The sequence below is a fragment of the Arachis ipaensis genome, chromosome B8, assembly GCF_059453495.1.
Source record: "Arachis ipaensis isolate K30076 ecotype BB chromosome B8, ASM5945349v1, whole genome shotgun sequence".
Lineage (NCBI taxonomy): Eukaryota > Viridiplantae > Streptophyta > Magnoliopsida > Fabales > Fabaceae > Arachis > Arachis ipaensis.
The window spans coordinates 69,876,398-69,888,100 of record NC_142443.1 but is presented as its reverse complement, the minus strand read 5'-3'; the positions used below and the strand labels follow the sequence as shown (position 1 = coordinate 69,888,100).

General features: G+C 37.7%; 1 long non-coding RNA gene across 1 annotated transcript; it reads right to left on the bottom strand.

Moving 5' to 3' along the window:
* Nucleotides 1-3,900: 3,900 nt before the first annotated feature.
* Nucleotides 3,901-4,445, bottom strand: LOC107612366 (uncharacterized). Its single transcript, XR_001613717.3, has 3 exons — nt 4,380-4,445; nt 4,029-4,091; nt 3,901-3,924 (listed from the first exon to the last, which is right to left on the bottom strand). It is a non-coding gene; the product is annotated as an uncharacterized LOC107612366 (long non-coding RNA).
* Nucleotides 4,446-11,703: the final 7,258 nt, after the last annotated feature.

Sequence of the window (11,703 nt, the reverse complement as noted above, 5' to 3'; positions counted from 1 at the left end):
GATGGAGTAGTATTCCTTTTGATCCCTTTGGATTTGTGTAAGGGTGGTGGTCATATCCCCAAGTGCTTTGGTTAGACTTGCTTCGGAGGGGATGGTTCTACCACACCCTTGAGAGGATTACTTCTCACCCTTGTGTGTTGTGTAGCTTCGGCAACATCTTTTATCAAATTCCAAGCTTCTCCCCCCGTCTTGTGTTTTGAAAGGGAATCGCTATTAGAAGCGGTGAGCAATCTTCTATCTTCCACACAAAAACCTCCGGTAAAGTAGCTAATGAGCAAGTGAGTGGTCATCCCGTGGTGGGAACATGACTCTAATAGCCTCTTGAACCGAGACCAATACTCGTACAAACTCTCTTGGTCTCTTTGCATTATGCCCGAAATCTCCTTCCGGATGTAGTCGGTCTTCTCCGGTGGGAAGAACATATCAAGAAACTCTCTTCTCAAGAAATCCCAATTAATCACAATCTCATCCAGTAGCGAATAAAACCATGTTTTTGCTTGCGCTTCAAGAGAAAAAGGGAAGGCAAAAACCATGATAGCTACCTCATCGGCTCCATGCCTTCGAGCCGTAGAACAAGCAACTTGAAAATCCTTCAAATGTCGGATGGGGTCTTGACCCGGCAACCCATGATACTTAGGAAGTAGATTTATCAAGCTACTCTTCAACTCAAAGTTTGGATCAAGGTTAGGATACCTTGCTTGCAACGGTTGAAGTATGATATCCGGAGCTCCTTGCTCATTCAAAGTGATCCGGCATGGCTCCGCCATGTGTGGCTCACCTGTAGGATGCAAAGATGTGTTAGTAGTGTCAACAGAAGAATAGGAAGTAGCGGACTCCAAGTCACTCTCGGTGACGTCTAGTGATTCGGTATTTTCCTCAAGAGAGGCCGAAGTACTAGGCGTATAGTCCAACCGCCGTCTAGCTTGCCGAGTGTGTAACAAAGTCCTTTCAATCTCGGGATCAAAATTGGCTAAGCTAGAATTCGGTTGAGACCGAGTCATCAAACTTGAAAGTCATAGCACAAATGCAAAAGAAATCTAAACTTAGCTAAGTATTGAAAGAAGTAAAATATCTACAATATTCACATATTCACATAACCAATATCAAGGCATATGTTGCAACCATTCCCCAGCAACGGCGCCAAAAATTTGACGGGCTCCCAAGGGTGTATTGGTAAAGATTTTCTCCAATAAAACCGCGTTGCAAGTATAGCTCTACCAACAACAATCCTCGGAGGTCAAATTTAGAGAGGGATTTGGTTGTCACAAGTTCAACCCCAATAGAAATAACCGAAGTATTCAAACCTCGGGTCGTCTCACAAGGAATGGGCAAACATATGCTTCAACATTGGTTAGAAATCCGGGGTTGCGAGTTATGAGCATGAAAATAAATGGGAATCTTAACAAGCAAGTAATCTTAAATTGCAACAAGCTAATTCAACTATCTAAGCAAAACATGAGCAATTCCAATGAACAGGCAACATTCCACTTAAGTCTATTATAAACCAAGCAAGTAACTATAACTAAAGCAAATAATTGGGAAAACTGGCTTTCAAATATGAATAATAAAAGCAACTCTTGGCTAGGCTTGGAAATTGGGGTCACCATCCTTGTCTAACAACCATATCTTGACAATTATGAGGAACCAAGCTCATTAAGTCTACCCTCAAAGTCTTAAGTACGTGATATCTACTCTTAGACTTGAAGTACGTCAAATGACTTTGATCACATCAACCCATAAGTTCCAACCTACCTACTAATTAGATTAGTAGTGGGTTGGCGTCAATGAGTATCAAATTGACCACCAAGGGCTCCCAAATCATCAAGTCCATTAGACCCAATGACTCAAGTTTACCCAATTCACTTGACCTAGGCCAAGAGTGAAAAAGACTACTCCATAATCAAAGTAAACAATTCATCAAACACTTGGTAAGCATTAACAAGAGACATGTTGAAAATAGCAATTAAATTTAAATCTACAAGTACCCACTAATAAGTATCAACATACAATCATCCAAACAACAAGATTAAACATAGAAATTATCAATGTAACATCAACAAGTCAATATTCACAACATTCATAAAATGGGTATAAAATGACAAATTGACAAGAATTCATAAACTATCACAAGATATAAGCAAAATTGTAACAAGGAATTCAAATTTAACAATTAAAACTAGTAATTAACAAGATCCAATTCACAATCCAACAAGGGAAGATCAAATTAAGACTAGATCTAGAGAGGAACAAGGGTTTCTCTCTCTAGAATAAACAAAGAACCAAAAACAAGCTAAAATTATGTCCTAGTGTAAAAAATGATTGATCCCCCCTTTCTCCCTAACATCCTTGGGTCTTTTCCATGAAGAAACAGCTTGAAATTGGGCCTCATGAGCCTCAAAAATCGCCAGGCACAATTTCCTTTAATGAGGTCACGTGCAGCTTCCCACGCGTGCGCACCATGTGTGCGCGCGCGCCGATTGCTTTTGCGATCCACGCGTGCGCGCCGAGTGCGCGTGCGCGTCGATAGGAATTTTCTGATCCGCGCGGATGCGTCCATCCTTGCGCGCCGCTTCCAGCCAATCCCATCCACGCGTCCGCGTGGAGTGCACGGGCGCGCCGATGCTGCTTTTCCCAAGATTTTGATTCTTCATGTTCCTCCCTCTTTGTACATGCTTTCTCCCTCTCTTCTAAGTCATTCCTATCCTATAATTCCTGAAATTACTCAACAAATACATCACGGCATTGAATGGCAATAGAAGAGGATTAAAATATGGTAATTTTAAGGCAAAATAAGCATATTTTCCATCATGGAGCAATATTGGGAAGCGAACACAAAACCATGCATTTCTTGCGAATAAGTGTGAGAAATATTGATAAAATCCCCCAAAATAAGCACAAGATAAACCACAAAATCGTAGTTTATTACATCTATAAACTAATTACTAGTACCAGCACCTCCAATCTCAAATCAATAATATTTTCTCAAGATATATTACATGCACCAGCACCTCCAAATTCGAACAAATAGACTAATTACTATCAATTGATTCCCTTGAAAGGTTTTGTTATAATGGTATGAAAATGCAAGTATGCTTGGAAACAGACTTCAAGAATAAAATGGTTATAAACAATGGTTGCAAGATGATTATAATCTGTAATCATGGTTTCTTGTCTCTATGGAAACAGACTTCAAGAATAAAATGGTTGGAATCAAGTACAGCCATGAAATCTGGAGCAAAATAGAAGCTTATTTTGTTGAATCACAAAATATCGAGTCAAACAGCTTAAGGCATAAATCAAGACAATTAAAAAACTTGGTTTATCAGCATTCCTTGAAAGGTTTTTTACTTCTTGGCACATGTTCTTATGTTGTTTCACCTTATATGGCATCAACATTATACTTTTGTTTAATACCAACTGGAACTGCCAGCAAGTTATGGTTGGTGTAAGCACTAGTCTGAAATTTAATATTCAAGATTAGTTACTGAAGCAATTCAACTTTTGAAAAATAATTTTTAAAATGCCCATTAGGATTTACAAACTAAAAACTGTGGAAAAACAGTGCAAAGATGCTAACCTTTGACCTCGAACTACTTCTTGACCACAAGGGCCTTAACTCAAGATCTGAATTAGCATGTATTATACCTTGCAGCAAGGCTCTCAGCTTCCCTGAAGTTGTAGAATATCCCTGGAATGCCATCAAAAGTACCTATATAGTGGAGTGACTATAAAAAACCAAACTTTTTTAAATATATAGGGTTGATTACATAACTGTTATTAGTATCCTGGATAATTTAAAAAACTAATTTAACATAAGAAAGCTCAAGTCATTAGCAATGTTAATTTCAATGCAATTTGTACCACTTTAAGGCTCAAAAATTCTTTTTCACTCAGCAACCACTTGGTTTCTTCCACCAATCCAACCTGAAAAGTGAAAACAATATAGGAAATAAATTATCTTAACAATTAGTTCTTAAAATTCGATGCTCCCAAGTTTTAGAATGAAAAATAATTCTCAAGCCATTCACCTCTTTTTGAAGCAAGGAACTCTTCTCACTCTCTAACTGTGCAATTCTCATTTCCAAACCAACCTGCAGGTGATCCAGTTAGGCATGTCAGGCCAGCAATCAGCAGCGCAACACATATAAGAACAATATTCCAAATTTTAGTCAAAATTGTTCACTCAAATTGATTCACCTATTTTTGTGTGTGTAATTCATTGTCACATTTTAATTTTTTGATAGTCTCTTCTAAGGCTACCTGAGTGGCTTTTTCTACCAATTCAGCCTGGATATGATACAAAATTAAATATGAAAAATTTTAACTTCACAGACTCAACGCTCCAAACTCTTAAAAGAACACAATACTAAGTCTTTCACCTCTTTTTCAAGTAAGGAACTATTCTCACTCTGTAATTGTGCAATTCTCATTTCCAAACTAGCCTGCAGGGGATCAGGTTAATCATGCCAATCAATAGCCAAACACATATATAAGAATAATAATAATAATATTCAAATAAGAGAAGAGAGCTATCCACACAGTCATTAAACCGTAAATTCAAATTCAATGACCTGGTTTTGCTTCTCCCTTTCATTTTCACTTTGTAATTTATTGATGGTCTCTTCCAAGGTAACCTGTGCAGAAAGGGAAGCAAATATATGATATAAAACAAGCAATTTATTTACATAAGTGATAAATAAAAGTTAAAATACACAATAACAAAAAAAAAAAAGAACCAGCATTCTTTGCTTCTTCCTACTAGCTAGGGCATGAACTAGATCTAAAAAATTGCAAACAGAGTCTACTAGAGCTATAGATGCACATTTGACATTAGAAAACCCACGTCACCATACCAAAATTTTAATTATAGTATATAGCATATAAATATTATAAAATGCTTAAGCTTCCCAAGTTTAGATACCAATACAAATTAAGCAGAACTATAAAGATTTGAACTGATGAATATATATAATTAATAAGACTAAGACTGGTGGTCTTGGAGCTAGTTCTGGACTATATTCACATTGCTCAGAACCACCATAACCATTAACTCTTACTTCATCTCTCAATGCCAGTAGCAACACCAGTGCCACCTAAAACAGTATATCAATTACAGATTCATTGAATTTCTCCTAGATTAAGAATTTTCTCCAATATGCAAGAAAACTTGAAGGGCTATCATGTTGTTATCCAAACTCCAGTTAACACAGATTAGGATGATCTCAAACATCTAAACAACATGAAGGAAACTTGAACTTTCTTATTTTTCCTCCTCCTCTAAATATCTTCACATATCAAAGCAACGTATTTCACTCTGCACACTACATGTATCCATTATTTACCTACGCATTGCCCTAGGTCTAGTGCTTCCAGTTTTAGTACCATTTTTTAAACCTATGGGGCTCAATTCTATACATCCTATATTCCTTCTACAATAGTTCAACTCACTTCCATTATATATATATATATAACACTATTCTCTAAAATTAGAAAGCACACTGATTTGTTCAAAATTCAAATAAGCTGACAAACATAATCTTGTTCAAACAGAAATATGATGTCAACATGAAAAAAAAGAAAGCTATTTGTCAATCATTCTCCACGATTAATCACTAACTCTTTAAACATTTTTCCCCAACTTTAAGGATCTAATCGCTACAAAAGTCAAAATGATTTGATAGCTGAAACATGAGATATTATCATCTCGGCCACCAAACACGATTATACTTCATTGGATTACAACGGAAATGAAGAACAAAATCAAATATCAGATCGAGTCAGAATCCATTTACAAAACTATAAAACTCTGCCAATCCAAGACCTAGAAACAAATTAACAAACTACCTTATATTTTTCGTGGAATAAATTTTTGTTGAACACGAAAAAAACACACACAGAAGCTCTAAATCGCGTTGGAAGTTGACAAAGAAATTCCTCTCCTGCGGAACGCAATCCCTAGCGGCGAATCTGAATGGTAAGGGAGGAAAAGAAGGAAAGGAAGGAAAGGAAGCTTACCTGCATCGTCGTAGAGGAAGGCGTTGACGATTTTGGCGGAGAAGACACAGAGGACGACATGGAGAGGAAGCTGGAGGAGATGTCACCGGAGGAAATCGTCGCTGTAGGAGATGTCATCGATGCAGATCGATGCTGGAGGAGATGTCACCGGAGAAGGTCGTCGGAGAACGCAAGAGGATCGGGGAGATCGTCGCAGAGGCCATCCAGGAGAACAGCGTCACACCGTAGTGTTTCAATGAAATAAGGGTTTCTGAAATTAGGGATTGATAATTCTTATTTTATACTAAGGTGATAATGGCGGTTCAAAACCATCTTAATTATAAAAACCGCCACAAATCCAAAAGTAAATTATGGCATCAATGAAAAATGTTAGAATATCCAAATATTATGGCGGTTCTTCAAAACCCCCATAATATAAATGCCATTTTAACCTCTTTTTTTGTAATGTAAGTCCTTAACCTGGTACCTAGACTAACCTAACCTCGATATACACCTAACCCCTCTAAGACTACAAAAGCGAGAGAAAGAAACTCTAAACCTTAAAAAATCAGAGCCGCCTTGATGTCCTCAAAATGAAAAATGTTGACTTCACCTGCAAAGCAAGGTCACACAACGTCGTCGGATAAGTCCCCAGCGCTCTGTCTCCAAACTCATCCCCCACAATGGAATCATGTCTTTCTTCTGCTACTTGTTATGCCTCCCAGTCAGGATCCTCCTCAGGATCTTCTTTCTCCGAGCCAGTATCATTGCCATCCACGTATAATAGGCCATTAACCTAAACGGGTGCAAGTGCTTCTTCTAGTAGTTCAAATTGAGTAACCACTGATAGGAAGGCTGTAAAGGAGGCTTAGGAATGGGTAAAACATCTGCGACAAACGGTGGCTTATGGTGATACTTTCTTGGCTTAGAATGGTAATTCCCAACAAAATTAGGTTCAGGTGCCATCTGATTGAGCGGTTCAGGAAAAAAAGGTGTTGTAGACCACCTAAGTATAATGTTGAGAGATAGAAATCATATGGCATGTCGAAATCAAAGTCTGGATTGAGCAGAAGGTGGAGAAAGGGTTTGTCATGTAGTATGTACATACATTTACGAGGCTGTTTTTTTAAATTCTGTAAAATTAACGAATAATTAGTCAATAAACTAAATTTTAATAAAATAAATTAGAAACGTAAATGTTATAGTTTAATAAGATAGAGCTAATTAAAATAAGAATTTTGACACTAATTTTAAAGAATTTGGCCCAAAATTGGACCAAACAGGCCAAACCGATCGAACTAGACTCGTGGGCCCAACCAATCCATCATACTTAATGAGCTTCAGCTCATTCTCTTCCCCTTTTCACATGTAGCACGATGGGAATTCATCAAAAGCGGGAAGAACATTTCAAAGTTTCAAACCCTTGGATTTGATTCAAATCCTCATAACTTCTCGCTCCGAGCTCCGATAGCCGCACCGTTTGCGGATACGCGTTTGCAGTGATGAGCTCTACAAAGCCCAGTTGTAAGGTAAGGAAACCACTTTCTTAGTTTCAAATTCCTCTTCTAAAATCCGAAAAAATGGTAGGATCTTGGGTATTGAGATTTATGGTTAATTTGATGTTTTACGACCAAATTGACTTGAGAAATTAGTGGGTCTTGGCTTAATTGAGGCACGTACAAGGTAAGGATTCTCAACCTTAGTGAATGCCTTAGTTAATTGTAGCTTTGGTATTAAAGTTTGTTATACATATGTGATATTATGTATTAGGTGTGTAAATATGTAAAGTGGAGCTTATTTGTGAAAATTGGAGGCTTGGATTTGGTCTTGGTTGCTGAATTCTAGTGTTAGAGACTTGTGAGTTTGCTTAATTTTGTTGCCTTGGGTTATACAAGGAAATCGGTCAAGGTATGGTTTAGGTTTCTCGTATTTAATATATAATGTCTTGTTAAAACTTAGGTTAGAGGACCATAGGGTAGGTTGGAATGATTAAGTATGTTGTATGCTTAGTACTTGTGATAATGATTGATGATGTAGATTGAGCATGTGTTAGAGATCATTGTTATGGTGGAAATAGGATACTAAATGGTGATTGAATAATGATTTACTAGTTGATGATATTGAATTATCCAAATAAGATAGATTGTTGATAATCTTGTTGATTAAAGTGAGAAATTTAGGTGTAAAATTGTGTAATATTGAAGTATAATTTATTATGGTATGATGTGGGGATTTTAGTGCTGTGTTGGTATGTTATGATATGTTGCTGTGCTGAATATATGTATAGGAGGTTGGATTTGAGTTTGGGTTTTAATGAAAATTGAGGTTTGAGGTTTTTGTGTAAAATAGATTTTTGGCCAAACTTTGGCGAGCCATAACTTGGCTTCCGAACCTCTAAATTGTTTCAAACCTATTTCATATGAAAATTAGGTCTGTGAAGTTTACGTCGTTCGAACAACGGATGAAAAATATTTTAAAACGAGAAAGTTATGCGCATGGGAAGTTTGGTATGTAAAATTGAAATTCTACAGACTTAGTCATTTTCGACTAATCTGCAATGTATGCGTACGCGGACCCCTCAATACGCGGATGGACATTTCTGTTTGGCATGCATGCGTACCCGAACGAGGTAATGCGTATGCGTGATGGGAAAATTGCCCTTCCACGCGTACGCGTCACCCCCTGGTTTTTAGAAAAATGCTCGCCCACCTTATCTAGGGAACAAGATAATCTGTCAGTTGTCCAAACTCGAACAATCCCCGGCAAGGGCGCAAAAAACTTGGTGCACGAATCCCCACACTTCGTACAACTATACCAGCAAGTACACTGGGTCGTCCAAGTAATACTTGAGTGAGTCAGGGTCGATCCCACTAGAATTATGGTTTGAAGCAAGCTATCGTTATCTTGTAGATCTTAGTCAGGCAGATAGAAGAGTTGTTGGATTTGTTTAAATGCAGTTTGATTCTCTACAATGATAATCTTAAAACATAGATGGTTAAGGCTTGGAGTTGCTTTGTCCTTCTGGATTAACTCTGGTCTTACTGTCTTCTTCAATTGTGAATGATTTCTTCTATGGCAGGCTATATGTGATTGACGCCGGTTTGAGCAGCCGCCAATACTCCTCCATATCTGAACCCCAGGATTAGTGTGGATCCATTCTAATTGAGGGTGAAGCTCCTGCAATCCACTCTCCTTAATGATCCTACTCAAAATACCACAGACAAGGTCGAATCTTCCGGACCAGAGAATATTGCGCCTTTGGATTCTAGCCTTTACCACAGAGGCCCTAATCTCCCCATAAATCGGCTGAACTGGTTTCTCGAGAAGTCCCCAACGAAGTCGTAGATTAGCCGTATGAGAGATGTATAATCACGCTGGCGGTTCAATGCTTTCCACTGAAGTATTCACACAAACCCAAGTGGACACGGGTGGTTGTCAGGCACGCGGTCCTAGTATAATGAATAGAGCTGGTTGTCACGGATATACATCTTATAATTAAATCAAATACGGATTGAAGAGAAACAGTAATACTTTTATTAATTCACAGAACTTAGCAGGGCTCCTCCCCTCAACCTAGGAAGTTTAGAAACTCATACTGATATGAAAATACAATGTTAAAGACGAAAATATGGTATAAAGTGGCAGAAGATCCCTAACAAAGAGTGATCTTCTACTTTAAATACTAAACTAATGACTAGTAAGGGTAAAATAGTCTTTTAGTACTAAAATCCACTTCTAGGGCCTACTTGGTGAGTGTTTGGGCTGAGCTTTGATGAGATCCACGTGCTATGAGGCCTCTAGGGTGTTGAACGCTGGCTAGGGGGTCCTCTTTGGGCGTTTGGACGCTGGTCTCTTCTCCTTTGGCGCTGGATGCCTGAAAGGGGGCAGGAGGCTGGCGTTGGACGCCAGTTTTGGGCCTTCTAATCTAAAGCAAAGTATAGACTATTAAAATTGCTGGAAAGCTCTGGAAGTTAACTTTTCATAGCTATTAAGAATGCTCTATTTAGACTTCTGTAACTCCAGAAAATCTCTTCCGAGTGTAAGGAGGTCAGATCCGAACAGCATCTGTAGTACGTTCTCTATCTCTGAATCAGACTTTTGCTCCAGCTCCTCAATTTCAGCTAGAAAATACCTAAAATTATACAAAAACACACAAAATCATAGTAGAATCCAAAAATGTGAATTTAACACTAAAACCTATAAAAACTTAATAAAAACTAAACAAAACATACTAAAAGCTATATGAAAATAATGCCAAAAAGAGTATAAAATATTCGCTCATCACAACACCAAACTTAAACTAATGTTTGTCCCCAAGCAAATAAAAACATAGTAGGATAAAAAGAAGAGTAAGATACAATAAATCTCAGAGTTTTCAATGAAGCTCAGTTTCAATTAGATGAGCAGGACTTAGTAGCTTTTTGCTTCTAAATAGCTTTGGCATCTCACTATCCATTGAAACTCAGAATGGTTGGCATCTTTAGGAACTTAGAATCCAGATGATATTATTGACTCTCCTAGTTCAGTTCTTTTTTATTCTTGAACACAGCTTTTAGAGTCTTGGTCGTGACCTCAAGCACTTTGTTTTCCAGTATTACCACCGAATACATAAATACCACAGACACTTTAACTGAATGAACCCTTTCGGATTGTGATTCAGCTTTTCTAGAATCCCCAGATAGAGGTGTCCAGAGTTCTTAAGCACACTCTTTTTGCTTTGGATCACGACTTTAACCGCTCAATCTCAAGCTTTTCACTTGACACCTTCACGCCACAAGCACATGATTAGCGACAGCTTGGGTGAGCCGCTTAGGCTAGGATTTTGTTCCTTTAGGCCCTCCTATCCATTGATGCTCAAAGCCTTATATCCTTTTACCCTTGCCTTTTGGTTTAAAGGGTTACTGGCCTTTTCAATCCGCCCTCCTTTTTCTGCATTTTTGGGCAGTAATGGATTTTTCTGATTTTTATTTATTTATTTTTTTCGCCAATTTTTTCTTTCTTTTTTGCATGCATATATAATTTTTTTCTTTTGCAACATGCTTTTTCTTTTTCTTTTGCTGCTTTTTCTTGCTTCAAGAATCAATTTTTGGATTTTTCAGATTATCAATAATATTTTCCTTTTTCATCATTCTTTCAAGAGCCAACATTCTAAAATTCTAACTTCAAATATGCATTGTTTATTCATACATTCAGAAAACAAAAGCAATGCCACCACATCAAAATAATTGAACTATTCTTATTTTAAACTTGAAGTTCATGTACCTCTCAATTCTTTTCAAATACAACATAGCAGAAAACAAAAAATACATAAGAAAAGGAGATAAAGAGAACGAATCTACCTTTAATGGTGGCGGCTAGTACTCCTTCTTGAGGATCCAATGTGGTGCTTGATCTCTTCAATGTCACTCTTTTGCCTTTGTTGTTCTTCCCTCATAGCCCTTTGGTCTTCTTAATTTCATTGAGGACGATGGAATGCTCTTGATGCTCCATCCTCTTCTTAGTGATGGACTTGTCCTTTTCAATGACAATTCCAGCTGAATTGCATAGGTGATAAATGAGGTGAGGGAAGTGGAGGCAAGTGCCTTTCCCTTCCTCTTCCTTGAGGTTTCACCAGTCTTTGGTGCCATACTTAGGAGTGGTAAAAGTAAAAAAGCAAAGCTTTTGCAATACCAAACTTAAGAGTTTTGCTCATCCTCGAGCAAATATAAA